Below are 12,329 nucleotides of genomic sequence, written 5' to 3' on the forward strand. Positions count from 1 at the left end.
CTCAGGAGCTTTTAAGATTTGAGGGCGGAGAGAAAAAGTGCGGACGGAAAGACAACGCCATCTCAATAGTTTTCTTTTACAGAAAATTAAAAATAACTGCTGGTATACCAGTGTAACTTTAGAATCTAATGATTCTGTTCTTTCCACAGCATACGGTGAAAATAACGCAAAATTGCCACTAGACTGCCAAGACGCCTGGGACTCAGTCTCCCAAAGATGGAAAGGAACATTTGCAAAATGCTTTTCAAGATTTTACATATTTAAACATTTCTGCAGCTAACAGCTTAGTGATAATTAACTTTCTGAACTGGCGCTGTTTGTGTATATCTTGCTTCCTAATAACAATGTATTTTATACTTATAACATGAATTAGCATTTGTGTGCACTGCTCAGTACAGATTTTGCATATATGCCACTACTGCTCAAGTTCCCATTGCTTATCCAAACCAGCCAGTTTAGTTCCTTAATAATCGTTGAACGGTTTCCACGTATCTAGCAATGAAGCTCTCGTTAGATAATGGACTTTCATTATTATTGTATTTAATTTTTTCCCATTTCACTGATTTACTAATAAGCATTAATGGCTACTCCATTATAATTCAAGGGGACTCATTTGTAAAACCTACCGATTCTTAAAAAAAATGAACATAACTGAATCTCTGAAGACCGTGAGATCCTTAGAAGTGTTGACGTTTGATGGCAAAGATGACAAAATAATTTCTGATGATGAATGCAGCGGTTTGCTTGCGTCACGGAATGCGAGGGACAGCTTATCAATTAGCGAGATAGTTACGTCTTACAGGAGGAAGGTTTCATGCCTTTTCTAAGTTCCATTTGTTCCTTTTCTGTGACTTCTTTGGGATCTCGAAGGGGTCTTGGGAAACCCAGAAGAAGAGGAAAAGGGAAGAAAGGGAACAGTGGGCAGGCACTATCTATCATTTCCTCTGTCAGCTTTATATTTTCTTTTCTTACAATATAGGCTAGTTAGGCTACGATGGCGGCAGGTACAATTTCAGTCTAGACTCTAACACGTTCCAGTTCCTAGACATTTCCAGACTCCTTCGTCTTCTCCCTTGGAGATGTCGTCAATTAAGAACTCTTCTTGACTGATTCCTGCATTAAGCTGAATTTTGTACGTTTCAAGTCTCCCTGGAAACCCAGTTTATTAAAATGTTGAAAAATAAAACCGAAATAATGCAAAATTATACGTTATAACAATAAACTTGAGGAAAAGAAAGTGTTTAGATACACACCTTCGAAAGGTGATTCCAAAGTGTACGGGTATCTGGAATGTTCAGTTGAAGCCTGTTCGGTCAGCAAAAGCTGTCGGGCCACTTTCTGAGTCTCTCTCCTTCTTACACACACACACACACACACACACACACACACACACACACACACAAAAGCACGCACGCACACGCGCGCGCGGGCACGAGGTCGCACAAAAATCGGCCGTATATTGCTGTTACTGCAATTTCAAATATTTCACAACATCAAAACATATAACGTACAATATATGACACCGTAATATAATATGTGCAGTTTGTTTCCTTTTGTTTACCAAAATCATCAAAGTAAGAGAACCGTCTACTACATTTAATGTTGTTTAAGCAGACGACCCTGAGAAAAAAAAATTGCGCCAAAGTTTCCTCGGCGCAATCGAGTTTTCTGTGCAGCGTATAATGCTGTATGAAACTTTCACCATGGCCCGGTGGTGGCCTGTGTCATTGGTAACTATAGCCATTTACAGACATACGATTATGGCTAACTTTAACCCTAAATAAAATAAAAACTACTGAGGCTAGAGGGCTGCAATTTGATATGTTTGATGATTGAAGGGTGGATAATCAACATACCAATTTGCAGCCCTCCAGCCTCAGGAGTTTTTAAGATATGAGGGCGGACGGAAAAAGTTCGGACGGACAGACAAAGCCATCTGAATAGTTTTCTTTTACAGAAAACTAAAAAGGTGTGAATTCAAATGTATTTGGAGTTGACAGTCTACGACATGGTCTAAGTCGACTGTCTCTCGCTGTATGGAAACCACGGCCCTGCTTTCTTGACGCGGTAAGTCATTCTTTTACCAGTTTGTCCAAAATATTTCTGGTTACATTCATTGCATGATCACGTCAATACAATCGCTACTTCATTTTTAATGAATCAATCAGTAAAAAAATTTTTAAAAACATTTCCTGAATTATTAGACTTCGTTTATTTTAAGTTATTTCCCTAAATTTTGAATAAAAGTGAATCTTTTGGAAGGTTCCTGTAAAATGTCAGAAGTAGAGCTATTGTCTTCTCGCTGGTATAGTGGTTAGTGTCGTGGCATGCCCCTCATATGTCGCGGGTTCGCGTCTTCCCCAGGGCGATGAAAAATCACTGGCTCTGTATCATGATCAGTTACTACTGCAGTGTGGGGTCTGCCGTGGGGGGTTGAAGCCAACATTCTTTGGAAGCTTGAATTTCAAGTTAGTGTCCCCTGAGTGCTTGTTCCATTTACTGAAATAATAATAATATATGAATAACATCCAATAACGACAACGTACAGTACAGTAATTACCATCTTCCTCCATTGTAAGATTAACGTAAACACCAAATGATTCTGATTTACTGGATAAAACCTAGGACCTCAATTACAGGCCAAACGCAGAATACGTCATGATATTGGAACCGGAGGACTTAAGGAACCGGAAGACTTAATTGTGAGTAATAAGATGCAGAAATGTGCCTCGCTGTCGAACTTCTCAGTTCCAGAGGTCGTTTATTCCTCACACCGCCGGACTGTGGAACAGCCTCCCAGAGGATGTCGCGCAATTGGAACTTCGGAAGTTCAAGCGAAGATGCGATGCATTACTACCCTGATACAATCCAACTTGTATTTCAATAACTCACTTTCATTATTATTTATTTATTTATTATTTGGTAATTTACCTGTTTTTCGTAATAGCCGATCTCCTCTTACTCTATTTCCCATTTCCTTCTGTTACTTCTTTCGAATGAACACCATATTCTTTGGAAGCTTGAATTTCAAGTCAGTGGCCCCTGTGGGCTTATTCTGTAAGAATAGGGTTCATCTTTTGAATAATAATAATAATAATAATAATAATAATAATAATAATAATAATAATAATAATAATAATAATAATCAGTTATATAAATACACACACACATATATATATATATATATATATATATATATATATATATATATATATATATATATATATATATATATATATATATATATATATATATATGTATGTATGCATAACTGAATCAGGAAAAGTATGGAACGTGATGAATATATAAAGACAAAATCCACGTTTATACGTGTGTATATGATTTTAGTGTTATACAAGTAAAATTCGTGAAACAAGATTTGATTCTAGAAATTATTGATAACAAAATAAAAAAAAAAAAAACGTGAATGATTTCACATTTTTTACACTTAGCCTCAGGGGAAACTCTGGGAAAACGACTTTGAAGCTTCTCGCTGATTGGTGGATGAGGGGGCAGCGAGACCTTTCTCCACTGCCAGGCAAATACGCCCCGTATGACTCAGGCCACAGAGTTGATTGTCGCTTGAGAGGTCTTGCCTAAAAATGTCTGCAATCCCCGTGTACCTGGCAACTGGCGATTGAGTCCTTGCTATAAAAACTGCAGCGATTCTTGCAGAGGGACACTTGTTTCTGCAACTTCTGTGTGGAAGAGTTCATCCAGATCCTCCTTCAAAATGGTAACATACACAAAAGTTTCTTTTGCTTTAAATAATCTTACAAGTTACTCTTCATAGCAAACCACAGGCCATTCGTTTGATAATAAGATTCATCTCTCGTCAGAAATCGAAATGTAAAATTATTTCAAAAGAATTTTAGACTGACTCCTTCATGAAATCATAAGTTGCTTTGGCAACATTTTGGTCAAAATTAGAAACATTTCAATCACCAAACATTTTAACCCCTTTCCAGAAAGGCTTCACTTTGGCTCTCATGACTGTCCTCTTGGTGGGCGTGGCACTTGGAATGCCTCAACGTGGTCACCCAAATAACTGCAGAAACTGGTGCAAAAACAGCGCTGGTCAGTTCACATGCTGTGACAAACTCCGTAAGTACATTCAGTTTTCTTTTCTTGTAAGAATTCTTTACGTTGATGAGTGAATCGAACGCTCTTTCTTTCTTTCTCTGTCTGTCTCTCTCTCTCTCTCTCTCTCTCTCTCTCTCTCTCTCTCTCTCTCTCTCAATCTGTTTCAAGTTTTTTTTCTTTTATTGTGACTGAAACCTTTCCAGTAAATTTTCACATTCCATTGGGATCGTGGAATTAGAAATTTTCTGATCAAATTAGTCACTGCAATGAATACTCGTTTGTTCTTGTGCATCTTTTGTCAAAATATTTCTGATTTCCCTTAACAGCAAAATGCCCCGTCGACAATCGCCCACCTGGAGAGTGCAACCGGCCATTTGGAGCAGCAGCTAGTGTTTCTGGTCCTCGGGTAAGTGTCATGACGCTTTAATTTTAAATTTCGTAATCTTTTCAGTTTATGATATGAATGCTTCAGGAACACTAAAGCACATTGTAATATATTTGAATATGATATATTAAAAAATCAATTATTGAATATAACTTTCATATACAGTACATGACTTAGCTGGGATAGGGAAAGAAGTTCAGTTTTAGCAGTGACCAAGACACTGTATAATCGTACGCATTCTTTTCCAGCGATGCGCAAATGACAGCTCATGCGGAGCAGGCGCCATCTGCTGCCCTGATAAGTGTCTCGGATACACCGTCTGCAAAAATCTTTGATTTTCCTGAAGTTTCCAAAGCATCTGGAATACAGGTCTGACAAAAATGGATGTCCATTCCGAATTTCAAAGTTAGGCTTTGTTTTCACTGATAAAGTTATTGTTAAGAATGTTTACTCCTTGCTTATGTTGCACCAGTTGTTTTGAGATTGTTAATTGCTGTTAAGGAAAATGTCATTAAAAAGGTCCGTGAAAAAGAATGCATGTTTTTCCATTTCATACAACCTCTTTCAACGCTGGTTATTCGTTTCTATGTAAAACTTGGCACTTCAAATAATAACTGGCCTGGAGAAGAGTCCACAGCAGTCCTCATATCCAGTTCCACATATTAGCTTCATTTATTTGCTACTTTTACGAGCAAGGACCAGTTGTAGCTCACAGCTGGCGTAGAGGGGATGCATGGTGGACTTTCACCTCCAAACATTTTAGAATTCACACTTTTTCTCTCTCTCTCTCCGGGTCGTCTTCTTAAACAACACTGGATGCAGAAGACGATTCTCTTCCATGAATTATGTCGGTAATCAAAGGGAAATAAAGTGTACATATAATTATAACGCTAGCGACACACTGGCCACGTGTCATTGGCACTGGGACCTGTCCCCCACTGGCTGTCGGGCTAAGAAACAGTTCAATGCCTGCCCTATGAGCCTACAGAGGCCCAGGAGGACTTTAACCTTTTAACTAATTATACATTGCACGTTATATGTATTGGTGTTATAAAATATTTGAAATTGCAAGAACAGCAACACATTTTATGTTTTAGTGCGAGCTCTTGCGCGCGCGCGTTTGTGTGTTTGTATGAGAAAGAGAGGCTGAGAGAGTGGCCCGACAGCTTTTGCTGACCAAGCAGGCTGCAACGGAACATTCCAGAAGCACTGAAGAATCTCCTTTCGAAGAGGTTATACCTCGACACTTTCTTATCCTCTAGTTTCTTGTTATAGCGCATGATTTTATATTGTTGTGTCAGATATAAACCAATATTTTAATAGGCTGGTTTCCAGTGAGGCTTGAATGTACGAAATTTAGCTAGATGCAGGAATCACTCAAGAAGTGTTCTTAATGGAAATTAATGTAAAAAAAAAAAACTTGTCTGATCCCTCTGTTTTCCTATCTTATGCGTCTTTTGAACTTTTAGGGCGCTTTGATCTTTTTTCTAGAAGACAAGGCAGCGTTGCAGAACAGTCAGTTTATGGTTGACACGAGCACTCAGCAACAAATGCAAGGAGAAGAAGCTAAAATGCAGCAGTGGTAATTTGTGGATTTTCTCTAACCTGACTTACACTAAGATCTCTCGTCCTTCTGGCAAAGGGCCTTTACCCTCACTGGTCGCCATCTGTAAGTGTGGCAGAAGTAGCTACACGGGTACTTCCTTACATAATCAAGATGCCAAATAATACAAAATGGGGGTACTTCCTAAATGTCACAGCATACATGATGGGGTTACTTCATACATAACGTAGATGCCACAGCCTACATGGTGGGGGTACTTCCTTACATATCCTAATGTCACATCCTGCATGATGAGGCTACTTCCTTGCGTAAACTAGATGCCATATCCTATATGCTGGGGGTAATTCCTTACAGCAACATGCGAGATGATGGGGGTATTTTCTTACGTATCCTAGGTGTCACACCCTATATGATGGGCGTTTTTCCTTACGTATCCTAGATGCCATATCCTATATGATGGGCGTTTCTCATCACGTATCTTAGGTGCCACATCCTATATGATGGGGTACTTCTTTAAGAAACCTAGATACCATATTCTATAATCCTATATGATGGTGGGTACTTCCTTGCGTATCCTATATGCCACATCCTTTATGATGGGGTGCTTCCTTACAGATCCTAGGTACCACATATTCTATGATGGGGTGCTTCCTTATGTATCCTAGATGCCACATCCTATATGATGGGGGTACTTCCAAATGTACCCTAGATGCCACATCCTACATGAACAGGACAGGTCGTGGAAAAGCTTTGTATCTCCCGCTCCCTCACCACCTCCATACACCCAACCACAACCCACGGACGATGTTCTCTAACCAACGGTTTAGTTATCACTTAACATAATTCCCTGAAGACGGTCTGGCGCACTTGGATTGGTAGTTATCACTGTGGCTTCAAACGAGTATTTTGTAACTATTTTGGCACAATAAGATAGAGGTTAACCTCCCCGAAAGAAAGTTGGATGTCTGGCACAATAAGCGTTACAATGATTTTACGTATCAGCTAACCAAAATGAATAAAACGTTAAATATGAATATAAATAACTTTTTCATGTTGGCCACTGATGTTCTGTTTTGACACCCATTGTTGCACTGACAACATTGCCAAGAGAGGAGAAGAAGGGGTCTGGTAATATCTGGGAACGTGACCGTGAGAGACCAAAATTTCACTATATAATTAGAAAAGAGAATATAAAGTTGGCAAAGGAAATAATAGGTTCTTGGCACAAATTAGGTGGAGAAGTTACAAATATAATAAAAAGACTGGAAACTGTGCTCACAGCTATTTGAGAGGTTCACAGAACACACTATTTTAAGAACTGTTTAATAGTGTACATCGCTGCCACCGTATTGGTACGGATGTGCGCATGTTCCAATAAGCTAATCCATAACATAACAACATATACACATACATGGATTTTCTTGGAGAAAATGTTTACATAATGAAGGCTTAGTTTGATTTAAAGAATTCTCTATTGGCCTGAATATAACTTGACGCTCAATATCTTTGAATTGGTATACTCACAGCATTATAAGGACTAACTGCTGCTATACTAGTGTAACTCTAGAAGATTTGATTCTGTTCTTTTCACAGTACAAGGTAAAAATAAAACAGAATTGCCACAAGACTGCCAGTCATATAGGATGTGATATCTAGGTTACGCAAGGATGTACCCCTATCATGTAGGACATGGCATCTAGGTTACATAGGGACGTACCCGTGTAACTACTTCTGCCACACTTATACAGTAAATGGCGCCCTGTGAGGGTAAAGCCCCTTGCCAGAAGGGCGCGAGATCTTAGTTTAAGTGAGGTTAGCACTAAGTACCACCGCTACAGTTGTGTTTTTCCTCCCTGTGTTTCTTGCTGAGTACTCATGCCAGCCATCGACTGACTTCTGCAATGCTGTCTTATCTGTTACAATGAGTTCTGAGTATCTCAAAAGTTTTATGGATTTGAAAGACAGCAACACAGAGGAAAGATACTAAGGTCACTATTCTTGATTGATTCCTGTATTAAGCTAGATTTTGTACTTTTCAAGTCTCACTGGAAACCGAGCCTATCAAAATATTGGTGTATGGTTTAGAAAAATAAATCATACGTTGCAATAAGATGTTACAGGTCAAGAAAATTATTCAGATGTAACACCTTTAAATACCGACTTTCAAATGCTTCAGGAATATTCCGTTTCAGCCTGCTAGGCTAGCTAAACCTATCGGACTCCTTTCTCTGTCTCTCTCAGCCACAGGCAGTTGATATTCTTTGTCTAGTTTTGGACCTCTTCTCCTCTTTCTGTTTTCCTCGGGGATTAGCCTCGTTCTTATTTATTCCCTCTCTTTTTCTTGTGGTTCACAGTCCTGGCATGGCTAGTTTGAAAAATATTCTTCTACTGAAACATATTTATTAAAATGAAGCTCCTTCCAGAAGGGAATTTTAAATTAACCTCTCCACTCTCACTCACTGCAATGTACTTTCCAATTATGCCTTCTTTCCTACATTGACCAATGTTGCTTTCAAATCATACATCCAAATAAATGTTTCATATCCCTGCATTTTCACACTATGCCTGGACCATTTGCACTTAACATTACAACTATTTCTGCTGCGAAATTCAATTTATCCAAGACAGTCCTTGAGGAAATATTTCCCAAGGGTCGTCCAAAACAAACCAAACCCCGCCCCTTCATTGACCTACATGCATTACCCGTAAGAAATACAAGAAGTTTTGTCCATCCTAGTCTTGAACACAATGTCCTTTCAGTTCGTCTATACAAAGTGCCACAATATCCAATCTTCTCGTTTTAACTGCATCCTTTATAATCCGTCTTCTCGAGCTGGCACTAAATTCATGCACACTGCAAATCTAAGCTTTAATGCTTCATTTCTTCGTTGCTCTTTAAAAAAAAAAATAGTTGCCACCGACCGCCATGGCGTCCTTGCTCTTTGGTGACTTTTAAACCGTTCGGAGAGATGGAGATGGTATCGTTTTATTTCATGGTATGCTGCAGAAGCAATGGAGTGATTGCTGTTGGAACAGAGGAAGTAGGTCCATCCACCATTTAGGAGGAATTTTCTCCATCCAAAGGAGCCTAAAGTCCCTGTTAAAGCAAGCCCTCTTCAAAAAAAAAAAAAAAAAAAAAAGTTCTTCCTTTCCACTTCTGATTTCCAACCAGTATCTTAAAAAAACAGTTTTGCTATCTAATGACAGAACCCACAAAAAAAAAAAAATATATATTGAGAATACCGTCACCTTACACAACATGCGACTTCTGGGGCCTTATTCAATTATGTATTAGGGTTATAATGATTCCATTCCTATCAAGAGTTCCTCACCCTGTATATAACTCTCTCTCTCTCTCTATATATATATATATACATATACTATATGTATATATACATAGCACAATATATACAGTACATATACACATATATTTGTATATATAAGAAACCAGTGGTAATTATTCGTCATCTTTTTCCTCCTAGATAGTCTCAGGGCTTACTCTGGGAAAACGACACTGAAGTTTCTCGCTGGTTCGTGGAAGAGCGCAAAGCAAAGCATTTCCTCTCAGTTGCCAGGCTAATACCACTCATATATGAATGAGGCTACAGAGCTGAAATAGCTTTGACGGTCTCTGTCAAAAATGTGTACAGTCCCTTTGTAACTGGCAACTACTGATTGGATCTTTGCTATAAAAGCCGCAGCGATTGGTGCAGACCCGCACTTGTTTCTGAGCTTCTCTGTAGAAGGACTCATCCAGATCATCCTTCAAAATGGTAACAAAAACAAAAGTTTCTTTTGCTTCAAATAATCTTACGAGTTACCCTTCATAGAAAAACAGACGACATTTGTCTGATACTAAGATTTCGTCTCTCGTCAGAAATCGAAATGTAAAATTATTTCAGAATTTTAGATTGACTTCTTTATGAAATCATAAGTTGCTTTGGCAACCTTTTGATCAATTAGAAACATTTCAATCATCAAACATTTTAACCCCTATCCAGAAAGGCTTCACTTTGGCTCTCATGACTGTCCTGTTGGTGGGCGTGACACTTGGAATGCCTCAAGGTGGTCACCCAAATAACTGCAAAAACTGGTGCAAAAACAGCGCTGGTCAGTTCACATGCTGTGACAAACTCCGTAAGTACATTCAGTTTTCTTTTCTTGTAAGAATTCTTTACGTTGATGAGTGAATCGAACGCTCTCTCTCTCTCTCTCTCTCTCTCTCTCTCTCTCTCTCTCTCAATCTGTTTCAAGTTTTTTTTCTTTTATTGTGACTGAAACCTTTCCAGTAAATTTTCACATTCCACTGGGATCGTGGAATAAGAAATTTTCGGATCAAATTAGTCACTGCAATGAATACTCGTTTGTTCTTGTGCATCTTTTGTCAAAATATTTCTGATTTCCCTTAACAGCAAAATGCCCCGTCGACAATCGCCCACCTGGAGAGTGCAACCGGCCATTTGGAGCAGCAGCTAGTGTTTCTGGTCCTCGGGTAAGTGTCATGACGCTTTAATTTTAAATTTCGTAATCTTTTCAGTTTATGATATGAATGCTTCAGGAACACTAAAGCACATTGTAATATATTTGAATATGATATATTAAAAAATCAATTATTGAATATAACTTTCATATACAGTACATGACTTAGCTGGGATAAGGAAAGAAGTTCAGTTTTAGCAGTGACCAAGACACTTTGTATAATCGTACGCATTCTTTTCCAGCGATGCGCAAATGACAGCTCATGCGGAGCAGGGGCCATCTGCTGCCCTGATAAGTGTCTCGGATACACCGTCTGCAAAAATCTTTGATTTTCCTGAAGTTTCCAAAGCATCTGGAATACAGGTCTGACAAAAATGGATGTCCATTCCGAATTTCAAAGTTAGGCTTTGTTTTCACTGATAAAGTTATTGTTAAGAATGTTTACTCCTTGCTTATGTTGCACCAGTTGTTTTGAAATTGTTAATTGCTGTTAAGGAAAATGTCATTAAAAAGGTCCGTGAAAAAGAATGCATGTTTTTCCATTTCATACAACCTCTTTCAACGCTGGTTATTCGTTTCTATGTAAAACTTGGCACTTCAAATAATAATTGGCCTGGAAAAGAGTCCACAGCAGTCCTCATATCCAGTTCCACATATTAACTTCACTTATTTGCTACTTTTACGAGCAAGGACCAGTTGTAGCTTACAGCTGGCGTAGAGGGGATGCATGGTGGACTTTCACCTCCAAACACTTTAGAATTCACACTTTTTTTCTCTCTCTCTCCGGGTCGTCTTCTTAAACAAAACTGGATGCAGAAGACGGTCCTCTTCCACGAATTATGTCGGTAAACAAAGGGAAATAAAGTGTACATATAATTATAACGCTAGCGACACACTGGCCAAGTGTCATAGCCATTGGGACCTGTCCCCCACTGGCTGTTGGCTTCAGGAACAAGAGATCAGCGTCTGCCCTATGACCCTACAGCAGCCCAGAAGGCCTTTAACTTTTTAACTACTTATACACTGTACGTTATATTTATTGGTGTTACAAAATATTTGAAATTGCAAGAACAGCAACATATCTTATGTTTTTGAGCGGGCTCTTGCGCGCGCGCGCGTTTGTGTGTTTGTATGAGAAAGAGAGGCTGGGAAAGTGGCCTGACAGCTTTTGCTGACCAAGCAGGCCGCGACGGAACATTCCAGAACCACTGAAGAATCTCCATTCGAAGAAGTTATATCTCGACACTTTTCTTATCCTCTAGTTTCTTGTTATAGCGCATGATTTTATATTGTTGTGTTAGATATAAACCAATATCTTAATTGGCTGGTGTCCAGTGAGGCTTGAAATGTACGAAATTTAACTAGATGCAGGAATCACTCAAGAAGTGTTCTTAATGGAAATTAATGTAAAAAAAAAAAAACCTTGTCCGATCCCTCTATTTTCCTATCTTATGCATCTTTTGAATTTTTAGGGTGCTTTGATCTCCTTCTAAAAGACAAGACAGCGTTGCAGAACAGTCAGTTTATGGTTGACACGAGCACTCAGCAACAAATGCAAGAAGAAGCTAAAATGCAGCAGTGGTAATTTGTGGATTCTCTCTAACCTGACTTACACTAAGATCTCTCGTCCTTCTAGCAAAGTGCCTTTACCCGCACTGGACGCCATCTGTAAGTGTGGCAGAAGTAGCTACACGGGTACTTCCCTCCATGATCTAGATGCCAAATCCTACAAAATGTGGGTACTTCCTAAATGCCACAGTCTACGTGATGGGGTTACTTCGTATATAATGTAGATGCCACATCCTACATGATGGGGGT

Source organism: Macrobrachium rosenbergii, chromosome 28, assembly GCF_040412425.1.
Source record: "Macrobrachium rosenbergii isolate ZJJX-2024 chromosome 28, ASM4041242v1, whole genome shotgun sequence".
NCBI lineage: Eukaryota > Metazoa > Arthropoda > Malacostraca > Decapoda > Palaemonidae > Macrobrachium > Macrobrachium rosenbergii.